This window comes from Callithrix jacchus, chromosome 3 (assembly GCF_049354715.1).
Source record: "Callithrix jacchus isolate 240 chromosome 3, calJac240_pri, whole genome shotgun sequence".
NCBI classification, from domain to species: Eukaryota; Metazoa; Chordata; class Mammalia; order Primates; family Cebidae; genus Callithrix; species Callithrix jacchus.
Genome location: NC_133504.1, coordinates 192,042,230 through 192,056,357, shown reverse-complemented (window position 1 = coordinate 192,056,357; position 14,128 = coordinate 192,042,230). Strand labels below are relative to the sequence as shown.

The following is a 14,128-nucleotide window of genomic DNA, read 5'->3' as shown; positions in this document are numbered from 1 at the left end:
CAGGGGTGGGGAACCTTACTTACAGAGCAGCAAAGGTAAATATTGCATCTGACTTCTCAGAAATATGCAGGCGAGAAGAGAGTAAAATAGTTAATGTATTGGGAATAAAGAGCCACTAACTAGACTTTGGCATCCTGCAAAATTATCCTTCAAGAGATAAGAGGGAATAAAGCCTTTCTCAAACATAAACTGAAGGAATTTTTCGCTGGAAGATCTGTGTAAGAAATGTAAGAAGTTCTTCAGAAAGAAGGAAAATGTTGTAGGTCAGAAACTCAAATCTACATAAAGAACGAACATTAGAAAACTAGTAAGTGGAGGTAAAATTAAAACTTTCTGTTTTCTTATTCTAACGTGACCTAAGAAATGCCACTTTATTCAAAATAATAGCAAAAATGTTTCCGACGATCACAGTTTACATGTAAGTGAAATTAATGGCAGCCATCATATAAGGGCAGCAGGGCAGAATTACGAATATTTTGTGATTAAAAGGCACTTGTAGCTGGGCATGGTGGCTCACGCCTATAGTTCCAGTACTTTGAGAGGCCAAGGCAGGCAGATCACCTGAGGTCAGGAGTTCAGAATCAGCCTGGCCAACATGGCAAAACCCGTCTCTACTAAAATATATATATAAAACAAAAACTTAGTCGGCATGGTGGTGGACACCTGTAATCCCAGCTACTTAGGGGGCTGAGATAGGGAGAATTGCTTGAACCTGGGAAGTGGAGGTTACAGTGAGCTGAGATCGCACCACTGCACTTCAGCCTGGGCAACAGAGCAAGACTCTGTCAAAAAAAAAAAAAGTGGGGGTGGTTCTTGCACTACCTGTGAAGTGGTAAAATATATAGTGTTATTTGAAAGTAGACTTGGACTAATTATATACAGCAAACTCTAAGGCAAGTTGATAGGTTAAGAGAGAGAACGGAATCAGAAAATGCTCAATTAAAACCACAAAAAGCATGAAAAGGAGAAGAAAAAAATGGGACAAAGAGTGAGGGCAGTGAATGGAAAATGGTAACAAATATAGCAGATATTAATCCAATTTTATAAATAATCACTTTAAATGTTAGTGGTCTGCGTCTTTGGCCTGGGTAGAGTGGCACCTGGTTGGTGGTGCCCATCTTATTATCAGCCAGGGACGAAGCAACCCCTTGTTCATCCCAGCTTAGCTTTTGATCTGTACCCATACCTGGTTCATGCCTTGGACACATGGGAAAGAAATGTCAATGGTCTAAATACACCAGGTAAAAGATAGAGTGGGCCGGGTGTGGTGGCTCACACTGTAATCCCAGCACTTTGGGAGGCTGAGGTGGGTGGATCACATGAGGTCAGAAGTTCGAGACCAGCCTGAGCAACATGAAGAAATCCCATCTTCTACTAAAAGTACAAAGTCAGTCGGGCATGGTGGTGCATGCCTATAATACCGGCTACTCAGGAGGCTGAGGCAGGAGAATCGCTTGAATCCAGGAGGTGGAGGTTTGGTGAGCTGAGATCGTGCCATCCTGGGCAAGAAGAGTGAAACTCCGTCAAAAAAAAAGTGGATCAAGAAATGAGACCCAACTATATGTTGTCTATAAGAAAATCACTTGAAATGTAAAGATCATAGATTAAAAGTGAAGGGATAGGGAAAGATAAGCCATGTTAACCTTAATCAAAAGAAGGCTGGAGTAGCTTTGTTAATTTCAGGCAAAGTAGACTTCAGAAGCAATATAAATTATCAGGGATAATTACATAATGGAACAGTACATATGATAGAGGGGTTAATTCTCTCAGAAGGCCTTAACAGTCCTCAGTATGTATGTACCTGACAATAGAGCATGAAAATATGTGAAGTAAAGCCTGATGGAACTGCAAGGAAAAAGTAAATGAGCACTCTGTTATAGTTGGAGTTTTCAACCCCTCTGTCAGGAATGGACACATGCAGCCGCAGAAATCAGTAGGGACAGCGGTGAACTCAGTAGCACCATCAATGGACTGGACATAACTGACACCTGTGATTACTTTATCCAATGATAGCAGAGGACACATCTTTCTCAGGTTCACATGGAACATTCACCAAGACTGACCGCATTCTGGGCCATGTGTCATCCCTCAACAAATCAAAAAGAACAGAAATCATAAAATGTATGTTCTCAGGCCACAGTGGAATTAAACTGGAAATCAGTAAGAGGGAGGTAGCTGGAAAATCCCAAAATACTTGGAGATTGAACAACACACTTCTAATTAACACATGGGTCAAAGGAGAAATCTCAAGACAAATTGAAACTACAAATTTTCAAAATGCGTGGGATGCAACAAAAGCAGTGACCAGAGGGAAACTGAAAGCATTGAATGCATATACAGTTGGCTCTCTGTATCACCACGTTTCACCTCCACGGATTAAACCTGCCATAGATTGAAAATATTTGAAAAAAAAATCAAAATAATACACATGAAAAACTACAGTGTAACTATGCAACATTTACATTGTATTATAAGTAATCTAGAGGTGATTTAAATTAATGGGAGGTTGTGCACTGGTTAGCTGCAGACTGCACCGTTTCATGTAAGTGACTTGAGCGTCTTCAGAATTTTATATGTTTGGAGAGTCCTGAAACTAGTCCCCCATAAATACCAAGGGATGACTATATTAAAAAAACAAGATCTAAAATTAATAATCTAAGCTTCCACCTTAGGAAACTAGGAAAAGGAGAGGAAATAAAGTGCAAAATAAGCAGCAGAAGAAAAATAATAAAAAGTAAACCAGAAATCAATTAAAAACAAGAAATAGAAAAAATCAGCAAAACCAAAAGCTGATTCTTAGAAATGATTAATAATCTTCTAGCCAAGCTAAGAAAACAAGATGACACAAACTGTAAATACCAGAAACAAAAGAGGGGACACCATTACAAATCCCATGAACATTAAAAGAATAATGAATACTATGAACAACTACATGCCCACAAATTTGATAACCTAGGTGAAACAGAACAATTCTTGAAATATGCAATCTAATAAAATACAAGAAGTAGACAATCTGAACAGGCCTATGTCTAGTAAGAAATTGAATCAATAATAACTTTTCAAAGCAGAAAGCACCAAACCCAGATGGGTTCACTGGTGAATTCTATCAAACATTTAAAGAAGAAATTGTGCCAGTTCTCTACAGTCTCTTCCAGAAGACACAGAAGGAATGCTTCCTAATTCATTTTATGAGATCAGCAGTACCCTAATACCAAAACCAGACAAAGACATTGTAAGAAAACTACAGATCATAATACGCCATGAATATAGGTGCAAAAACCCTGAACAAAATATTAGCAGATGAAAATCCAACAATATGTAAAAAGACTTATATACCACAATCAAATGGGTCTTAATGCAGATATGCAAGGCTGGTTTAACATTAGAAATCAATTCGTGTAATCCATCACATTAATAAGTGAAAAAAAAATCAGGCAATCCTATAAGTAGATGGAGAAAAAGCATTTGACAACATCCAGCACCCATTTGTGATAAAAATGCATCCAACTGGGGATTCGGGGGAACTTAATTTGTTGAAGAACATCTACAAAAATAACCTACGGCTAATATGCTTACTGGTCAGAAACTAGAAGCCTCTTTTTTGGTGCACTGGAAGTCCTGGCTAATGCAGTAGAAGGAAATAAAACGTAAGGAGTTTGGGAAGGAAGAAATAAACTGTATTTGTTCACAGGTGACATGACTGTGTATAAAACCCAAGATAATTGACAAACTGCTAGAACTAAATGACTATAGTAAGGTTGCAGGATACAAGATGAATATAAGAAAGCGAATCACTTTCCTTTAGACTAACAATGAAAAAGTGGAATGTGAAATAAAATGTACAGTATCACTTATATTAGCACCCTCCCCCAAATTACTTATTTATAAATCTAACAGAATATTTGTAAGACCTATGTGAGGAAAGCAAAACTGTGTTGAAAGAAATAAAAGACCTAAATGAATGGAGAGAAGTCCATGTTCATAGGTAAGAAGACTTGATGTTGTCAAAATCTCAGTTCTTCCCAACTGGATGTATAGATTCAACAGAATTCCAATAAAATCCTTGCAAACTATTTTGTAAATATTGACAAGCTGATTGTAATTGATATGGAGAAGCGGGCCCACAATAGCCAACACAATATTTAGGGAGAAGAATAAAAGAGGACTGAGACTACTCAGCTTTAATATTTACTATAAAGCTACAGTCATCAAGACAGTGCTATTGGTGAAAGAACAGACAAACAGATCAATGGCACAGAAAGGAGAGTCCGGAAATAGGCCCACATGAATACGGTCAACTGGTCTTTGACAAAGAAAGGCAATGCCATGGACAAAAGATGTTTTCAAAAAATGATGCAGGGTCTGGGCATGGTGGCTCATCCCTGTAATCCAGGTACTTTGGGAGGCTAAGGAATGAAGATCCATTGAGCCCAGGAGTTCAAAAACAGCCCTGAAAACATGGTGAGACCTTGTCTCTACAAAAGAAATGACAAAATAAAACTCTGGAACAACTGGACGGCCACATGCAAAAGAGAAAATGAGAATCTAGACACAGACCTTGTATCTTTTACAACATTAACTCAAAATGGATCATAAACCTAAATGGAAAATGGAAAACTATTAAACTCCTGGAAGATAACATAGGAGAAAACCTAGGTAATCTTGGTTCCATGCTGATTATTTAGCTGCATTCCCAAAGGCAAGATCCATGAAAGAATTGATACGCTGCACTTAAGAAGTTAAAAACCCATGCTCTGCAAAAGACATTGTCAAGAGAATGAGAAGACAAGCCACAGGATGGGAGAAAATATTTGTTAAAGACATCCCTGGAAAGGATTATTATCCAAAGTACACAACAAACTCTCTTTTTTAAGAGTCTTGCTCTGTCACCCAGGCTGGAGTGCAGTGTCATGATCTTGGCTCACTGCAACCTCCCCTTCCTGGGATCAAGCGATTCGCCTACTTTAGCCTCCAGAGTAGCTAGTATTACAGGCACCCGCCACCACCCCCAGCTAATGTTTGTATTTTTAGTAGAGACAGGGGTTTCACCATGTTGGTTAGGCTGGTCTTGAACTCCTGACCTCAGCTGATCTGCCTACCTTGGCCTCCCAAAGTGCTGGGACTACAGGCATGAGCCACTGCATCCAGCCAACAATGAACCCTTAAAACTCAGATGCTTTGGTGCATATCTATAGTTCCAAGCAACTCAGGAGGTTGAGACAGGAGGATCACCTGAGCCCAGAAGTTAGAGGTCAGCCTAGGCAGTATAGTGAGACCCCATCTCTCTCTCTCTCTTTTTTTCTCTCTCTCTCTCTCTCTCTTTTTGAGGTGGAGTTTCACTCTTTTTGCCCAGGCTGGAGTGCAATGGCACAATCTCAGCTCTCTGCTCCTGGGTTCAGGCACTCCTGCCTCAGCCTCCCAGGTAGCTGGGATTACAGGCCTGCATCACCACACCCCACTAATTTTTTTGTAATTTTAGTAGAGAAGAGGTTTCTCCGTGTTGGTCAGGCTAGTCTCAAACTCCTGACCTCAGGTGATCCATCCACCTCGGGCTCCCAAAGTGCTGGGATTACAGGCACGAGCCACTGTACCCAGCTGAGACCCCGTCTCTTACACACGCACATGCACACGCACACACCCCAAACAAGCAAAACCCCTCAACAATAGAAAACAACTTAATTTTTAAGTGACAAAAATCTGAACGGACACCTCACCAAAGAAGAAGACCAAGAGATGGCAAATAAGCATGTGAAAAGATGCTCAACACCATTAGCATTAGGGAATTGCAAATTAAAACCATGAGAAACCATAACACAGCCATTAGAATGGCCAAAATCCAAAACACTGAAAACACCAAACGCTGACAAGGACCTGGAGCAGCAGGAACTCTGATTCCTGCAAAATGAAGAGCCACTTTGGAAGACAGTTTGGCAGTTTCTTTCAAAACTAAACATACTTTTGCCTTATGATCCAGCAGTCATAATTCTTGATATTTACTCGAATGATAAGAAAACTTAGGTCCATACAGAAACTTGCACACAGACTTTATAGCAGCTTTATTCATAATTGCTCAAACTTGGAAGCAACTAAGGCATTCTTTTGTAGATGCATATCTAAATAAACTGGTAACTTCTGACCATGGAATACTATTCAGCAGTAAGAAGAAATGAGCTCTCAAGCCATGAAAAGACATGGAGGAGCGTTAAATGCATACCAAGCGAAAGACATCACTCTGAAAGGACTATATACACATTGTATGATTCCAGCCGTATGCCACTGGGAAAACGGAAGACTATGGAGACAGTAAAAAGGTCAGTGGCTGCCAACCGTTGGAGAGAGGGAGGGATGAACGGGCAAAGCCGAGGATTTTTAGGGTAGTGAAATTATTCTGTGTGATACTGTAATGGTGGATACCAGTTATACATTTGTCCAAACACAATACACAACACCAAGAATAATGTAGTGCAACACAATGTATTGTAAACTATGGCGTCTGGGTGATAATGAGTGTCAGTGTAGACTTGTCAGTTGTAATGAGCAGACCTCTCTGGTGAGGGATGTTGATAGTGTGTAGGGGCAGAGGAAATACGTAAACTAATTTCTCCTCAGTTTTGCTGTGAACTTAAAACTGCTCTAAAAAGTGAAGTCTATGAAATCATTTTTAAAAAGGAGAATATTACAAACAGAGAAATGCAATAAAGATTATCCTTTTTAAAACCTATTTTGAAGAATCTTCACAGGTACTTAATTTTCTTTAATTGACAATTGAAAGGGAAATTTTGTAAAATAAAACTGCATTCAAAGGTCAGGTTTTGTAGTTAATTTTATTTTTGTATGAATAATAACTCCTCCCTGAAAAAACATTGTGACCAGTTATTACCTAGTAAATTACATTTCTGAAATTTAATTTCCTATTTAAGGCTCTACATAGTCTTGTTCCAGTGAATATTCAAGTCAGCAGACATTTTTTGAATTCCTATTAGCTTGATGTGTTGGAAAAAACATACTTGAGTTTAAATCTTAGTGTTGCTAGTTGCTGACAATGTGACCTTTTATTTAACATCAGAACTGCAGATTCCTCTACAAAACTGGATAGGAATAATGGAAGTGGAGTAATGGAAATGGAGAATGGAATATAGAATGTGCAAGTTTTTATGATACGTGTCTATTGTCTGCTGTACCCACCACACCAGCCATGTTATTCCCTTGGGCTGCCACAAGAATGGGTACACAATCAGGTTGATAGCTTAGAGTAACCTGTGCTCCTAGTCACATTGACAGGAAAAGTCAGAGTACTTGCCAGGTACTTTTAAGGATCGTAAAGGGAGCATCAGGTTATAAGAAGTGCTTCATCTAGAGCTGTTTCTTGTCATCTTACCTGCAAATGGAGAGAGCCTTCCTGAGAATAAGGCCTATAGTGAGAATTCTGTCCCTCTCCTAAACTAAGAAGAGTTTGGAATATATTAGGCCCATAATAAATATTCGTTGAATGTTTGCAGAATGAATGAAAATATTTTTCCTCCCTTCTAGAAAGCACTATTTCAGGCAATTTCAATTTTCAAAGAATAAGTCTTCTGTGTCTTTTTAAAACAGTGAATGGGTTTTAATATGATAGTTTTTGGCCCAACTAAAATTTGGCTCCAGGTTTAATATGCTTTGGAACATTTTCAGATTGGTCATTAAGGATTATTGGGAAGGTACAAAAGAGAATTGATTTTGATAAAACAAGGAACAGCAACTATGGGCTAGAAGCAGAGATGTGGGTGCGTAGGGAGGAGAGGTAGATGTCTCTTCAGGTGACTGGGGCTAGGACAACAGTCCCAGTGGAACTATTGTCAGTGAGGTGCCAAATGTGCCAAGAGAAAACTGTTGAACAGGTAAAAACCAAGTGGCCAAAAATCCAACTGGATTGGAGTCTTCAGCAGCACAGCTCTCTGTCTCCACATAAATGGGGGGAGGTTCCAGTGTCTTCCTGAGCTTGGGCCAACCAACTATCCAGTTTCAGGAGAATGGGAGCCCTGTCCTGCTTACTTCAAGCACCCTTTTCTTGCCGGCTGGAGAGGCCTGTTCTGTTCTACAAGTCTTTGGTCCACCGCCATACCGCTACCCCATGAGCCCTGCTCCTGGACAAGTAGGTTTGAGTCAATGGACTGAGCGATTCTTTTCTTGAGCTTACATGCTGGGGGAGGGACCTCTGCGTTATATCCATTGTATATACGAGAAAGCAGCGTCAAAGCAGTCAGGTCACCTGCCCAAGGTTTTAGCTTGTATGTGACAATCTATGCTTGAATTTGACTCTCTCTCCAAAATCCATATTCTCTTCACATTACCTGGTGACTTTTCTACTGCTCTGCGAACTGCTAGTGAGTGAGAGGTATATAAGACCCCAGAAGCTGCTGCACTAGAGAAAGCTCATGCCAAAATGGGAGGAAGGAGGAGTTGACTTATCTGACCCTTGTGCTTGGGTAGGGCCGCAGCAGCAGCAGAGCACATGGGGCCTGCTTGGTGCAAAACCACATGGGTGCTTTGGCCCTGAGGTCCCTTATGCCTAGCAAGATCAGCAGACCTCAAGATAACAAATGTGAGGCTCCATATTTTATTTTTTTAAGCCTTTTATGTTATGAAGCCTGTCTCTGCTTCCAACTAAACTATGGGCTCATCGAGGGCAGGCATTTTGTTTGTTTTTGTATCATGCTCTCATTCAATGCCATATACATTAAAAATTATTAATGCTGGTTAGTGAGTGCTTACATAGAGGTTTTAAAACTGGGCTCTATGATACCTGAATTTTTGGCAAGTGAAAACTTTTAGTCAGAAAGTATAAAATAATGTTTTACCTCATCATTGTAAGTTGTAATAGTTACAAACATTCCCAAACCAGGAGCAGATTCAAGGAACGTATGTCTGCCTGTGTCCCACTGCTGTATCTTGAAAGTCCCTGTTTCAAAAATAGAAGACATTACAAAATGTAAGGAACAGTAAGACTGCTTATTACATGTTACTGCTAAATTAAATGCATGTTCTTTTTCAGTTTACCTAAACCATAAAACACTCTTAGTCTGAACAGCTATAGCTTGGCAATTAGGTGGTTAACAGAGTAGAGCACTCGGAATACAGAGCAAGACTTGAGTTCTTCGTTCATTTCTCATTCTTGGTAACTAGGTGACTTGACAAATTCTTTCACCACTCTAAGCTTCTCATTTCCTATTCAGCAAAGTAGTAGTAATACATCTCCCTCTCAATTCTCAGAGTTATGAAAACTACCGAAAATAAGCCTGTGAAAGGTTCCCATGTGAGCTGCCCTGAGAGATAGAACTCTTAGACCTTTCCGATATCTCCCTAGCACTCTCCCCTTTAACTTCTTCCTCTTACAAAACTTAGAACTTCCGGCAGAGTTCCTTGCTAAAACATTGGTGTCGTCATGTCAAATCTTTCATTTCATTGTCTCCAGAGGTTTCTGCTGAAATTTGGATCTGAAGGAACCTCCAGCTTTCTCCCGTTAGGATATGGCAGCTATCATGTGGCTTAACTCCCCCCCACCGTGCCCTTGAAAGGTACAATGGGCATGAAAACCCAGCTAACATTTGTTGGACCCATATTATTTGCCAGGCACTGTGCTAAACACTAAACATGCATCATTCATGTATAGATTTATATAACTATAATATATGCTTGTAAAGTACAAATATTATACAGTTTTGTAAGGGTTAGGGAACAGACACTACACTGCCTGAGTTTGAATCCTGACTCTGCTGCTTGCTAGCTGTGTGGGCCAATTCATTTTTCTATACTTTAGTTTCATTGTATCTAAAATCGTTATAAAGGTAAAAGTACTATTTACCAGCTGGGCACAGTGGCTCGGGCCTGTAATTCCAGCACTTTGGGATGGTGAGGTGGGCAGATCACTTGAGGCCAGGAGTTCGAGACAAGCCTGGTCAACGTGGCGAAACCTCATCTCTACTAAAAATACAAAAACTAGCCAGGTGTGATGGCACAGGCCTGTAATCTCAGCTACTCAGGAGGCTGAGGCAGAAGAAAAGCTTGAACCTGGGAGGTGGAGGCTACAGTGAGCTGAGATCGCACCACTGCACTCCAACCTGGGCGACAGAGCAAGACTCTGTCTCAAAAAAAAAAGAAGTAGTATTTACCTATGGGGGGTTGTTGTTATGAAGATTTAGATGTTTGTAAATTGCTTTGTTAGAATGGTGCTTGACACAATTAGTACTGAATAAATGTGTTATATACAAAGGTATACACATATATAAATTATAAATACATATATGCAATTATGCCCCAGTATCCATGAGGGATTGGTTTCAGGATGTCCTCAGGACATCAAAATCCACAGATGCACAAGTTCCTTATATGAAATGGCATAGTATTTGCATTTAACCTATGCACATCCTCCCATTTACTGTAAATAATCTCTGTTATAAGGCCTAGTACATAAATGCTGTATAAATAGTTGTTATACTGCATTAGCTTTTTATTTGTATTTTTATTGCTGTATTGTTACTGTTTGTTCCACAGATGTTTTCCATATGCATTTGTCTGAATCTGCCATTGCAGCATTTGTGGATATGGAGGGCCCGCTGTATACACTCACACACTTTTTAGTAACCAAGGTGATTTTTCCCTTACCAACACATTATGCTATCTCCATCTGGAGAAAGGAAACTCCATGCAGGAACATATATGCAAAAGTCCTGAGGGCAGGAGCTTGCTTGGAGTATTCAAACCGAAGCAGAATGGCTGGAGTGAGATTAGCAGGGGAAGAATGGTAGGAGGTAGGGTTGAAGAGGTAGCAGGGGCCAGATCACAGAGAGTCCCTATGTCCATTGTAAGGATTTGGGGAAGCAGCTGGGTAGAGGAGTGACACGATATGACTTTCCTTTTAAGTTGCTTATCGTTGCTGTTATGTGGAGAACAGGATGAAGAAGGGTCAAGGGTGGAAGCAGTGACACTATTGTAATCTAAGTGGCTTAGACTATGTGATAATGGAAGAGGTTGTAAAAAGTACTGGTTTCTGTATTATTGTCCCCATCTTACAGGTTGGAAACTGGTTCTCAGATAAAGTCACATAACCAAGAAGTTGTAGAGGCAGAATTAGAACTAAGGCAGTCTGATTCCAAAGCCTGGAACTACTAGCTCCGTTATCACAGTGCCTCTTTGGAAGGCAAGAGAGAGACAGTTCCCTGACAGTGGTTTAAGAAGGGAATGTGACCCTGGATATTGACCACAGCGGGCATCCCACGGAATCTGTACTCTTTCGGAGACAACTAGAGGGAACACTTCCAGGGATAAGAAAACTTCAACTAACTTTCAAGCTCTGCCTGCACTTTAGTGTGACTTCAGTCTTAGGCACCTTTCAGATAGTTCTGGCCCACCTTCCCTACCCTGCATCCCAACGTTTGTTAACTCTATGTGTGATGTGTATTCAGTACTTTTTAGTATTATCCATTTTAATGAGATTTTTAAAAATGTATCGTTGATGGTTCCGGACCAGATGGGATAGGCCCATTCCACCCTATTTTTCCTGCTGATTACAAGTAAAAATTCTGGGCAAAATGTATAAAGCAACTTCCAGACGACTCTGAAAGGTGGAGAAAAGAAGATAGAATTGCTGAGGACCTCAGGACTCATAGCACAGCTCAGCAGTGGGTTATCTGTTTGTGTTCCTTCTCCTGTATATCCTGGTCTGGGTGCTATGGTAGTCCGCAGCCTACAACTGCAGACCAAATTTTTAAAAAGAACCTAATGTCTCTAGCCAAAAGATCTGGAATAAGATGCCCTGCAAGATGAAACTTCTTTGAGTGTACCTCCCTGTACTAGGCTGTTCTTGCATTGCTAGGAAGAAATATCTAAGACTGGGTAAGATAGGGAAAAGAGGTTTGGCTGGCTCATGGTTCTGCAGGCCTTACAGGAAGCATGGTGCTGACATGTGCTTCATGTCTAGGGAATCCTCTGGAAGCCTGCAAGCATGGTGAAAGGTGAAGGGGAGCAGGCACATTACATGGCAAAAGCAGGAGCATCAAGACCAATGAAAGTCTCAATAAAAAATAAAAGAAAAAAAGCAGGAGCAAGCAAGAGAGAGTAGGAGGAGGTGCCACACACTTTTAAATGACCAGATCTTTTGTGAACTCGGAGTGAGAGCTCACTTATCACCAAGGAGATGGCCCAAGCCATTCATGAAGAATCTACTTCCATGATCTAAATACCTTTCACCAGGCTCCACCTCCAGCACAGGGGATTGAAATTCAACATGAGATTTGGGTGGGGACAAATATCCAAACTACATTACTGCCCTACTCCAGAGGAACACCTTAAGTAACTGTATCATGGAATACTACTCATCCATAAAAAGAAATGAATTAATGGCATCTGCAGCAACCTGGATGAGATTGGTCAGCATTATTCTAAGTGAAGTAACTCAGGAATGGAAAACCAAACACTGTATGTTCTTAAAGTAGGAGCTAAGCTATGAGGATGCAAAAGCATAAGAATGACACAGTGGACTTCGGGGACTCAGGGGAAAAGGGTGGAAGGGGGTGAGGGATAAGAGACTACACACTGAATGCAGCGTTTACAGCTTGGGTGATGGTGCCCCAAAATCTCACAGATCACCACTGAAGAACCCACTCATGTAAACAAACACCACCTGTTCCCCAGTAACCTATGCGGAAACATTTTTTAAAAAGAAATTATAACATTGTCTGATATGCTTTTCAGTGTATATAGAGGTAATAGTTAAGACAACTGTGTTATGAAGAATGGGAGAGCAAAGGGACTGAAATGGTGTTAAGGTTTCTGTATTTCTCTTGAAATGGTAAAATATTGATATTACTAGACTGATAAGTATGTGTATGATAATCCCTAGAAAACTACAAATAAAAAATATGGAAAAAGATAAAGTGATAAACACTATCGGTAAGCAAAATGGAGTATTACAAATGTTCCAATAGCCCACAGGAAGGCAGGAAATGGAAAACAGGGGAATAAAAAACAGAGGGAGAGAATAAAAATAAAATAGTAAAATGGCAGACATAAATCTTGACATCTGTCATTACATTACATGTAAGTAGTCTAAACAGATTAGACAAATATTGTCGGAATAGATTTTTTTAAATGACCCAATTATAATGCAGTCTACAAGAAAATCACTTTGAATATAGTGCTCTAGGCAGGTTAAAAGTAAAAAGACATACCACTTTGACATGGATTTCTGAAAATCTTGAGTGGGTATATAAATATTGGACAAAGTAGGCTTCAGAGGGCTATGTGTGGTGGCTCATACCTGTAATCTCAGTGCTTTGGGAGGCTGGGTCTGGAGAATTACTGGAGGCTAGGGTTTGAGAACAACCTGGGCAACATAGCAAAACCTTGTCTCTACCAAAAAGTTTAAACATTGGCCAGGTGGGGGCATGCACCAGTAGTTCTGGCTGCTCAGGAGGCTAAGGTGGGAAGAGCCCTTGAGCATCGAAGTTCAAGGTTAACAGTGAGCTGTGATTGAACCACTGCACTCCAGCCTGGGCAACAGAGTGAGGCCCTACCAAAAAAAGAAAAAAAAAGTTCACTTCAGATAAAAGAAAATTGCCGGGAATAAAAGGAGACATTACACAATAATGGCATGGCTTCACCAAGAACACATAACCACCCTACATGCACCAAACAACAGAGTTTCAAAACGTGCAGTAAAACTGACAACTGAAAGAAGTAGACAGATCCCTATTTTTAGTTGACACTTCTGTAATCCTCTCTTGATACTTGATAGAACTAGACAGATTAGCAAGGATACAGAACTGAACAGCATCATCAACCAACAGGACCTGCTTGCCATTTTGTGAACATTCTCCTGTGTAGCAGAATACACATTTCTTTTAGAGTGCATTTGAAACATTTCACAACACAGACAACAAAGCCCTCAAAGCGATTAGGTACCTTTGCTGAAGCAGCTGAATGTTTCTGGAGAAAAGCACAGAGCCAAGCTTTCCAAGTCTCTTTCCAAATTTATGACCACCTGGAAATCACTGTTATGTGTGCTCACTGTTCTCTAAAACAACTCGTTCATGTGTGTCTTTTCTCCTTAGCCTATTCCAGTACCTTCCTGCCTCACTCCAACTTCTCAGGT

General features: G+C 40.3%; 1 non-coding gene across 1 annotated transcript; it reads left to right on the top strand.

Moving 5' to 3' along the window:
* The first annotated feature begins 1,074 nt into the window (after window positions 1-1,074).
* On the top strand, window positions 1,075-1,210 carry LOC118152605 (small nucleolar RNA SNORA48). The gene has a single exon (XR_004741348.1). It is a non-coding gene; the product is annotated as a small nucleolar RNA SNORA48 (small nucleolar RNA).
* The last annotated feature ends 12,918 nt before the right edge of the window (window positions 1,211-14,128 follow it).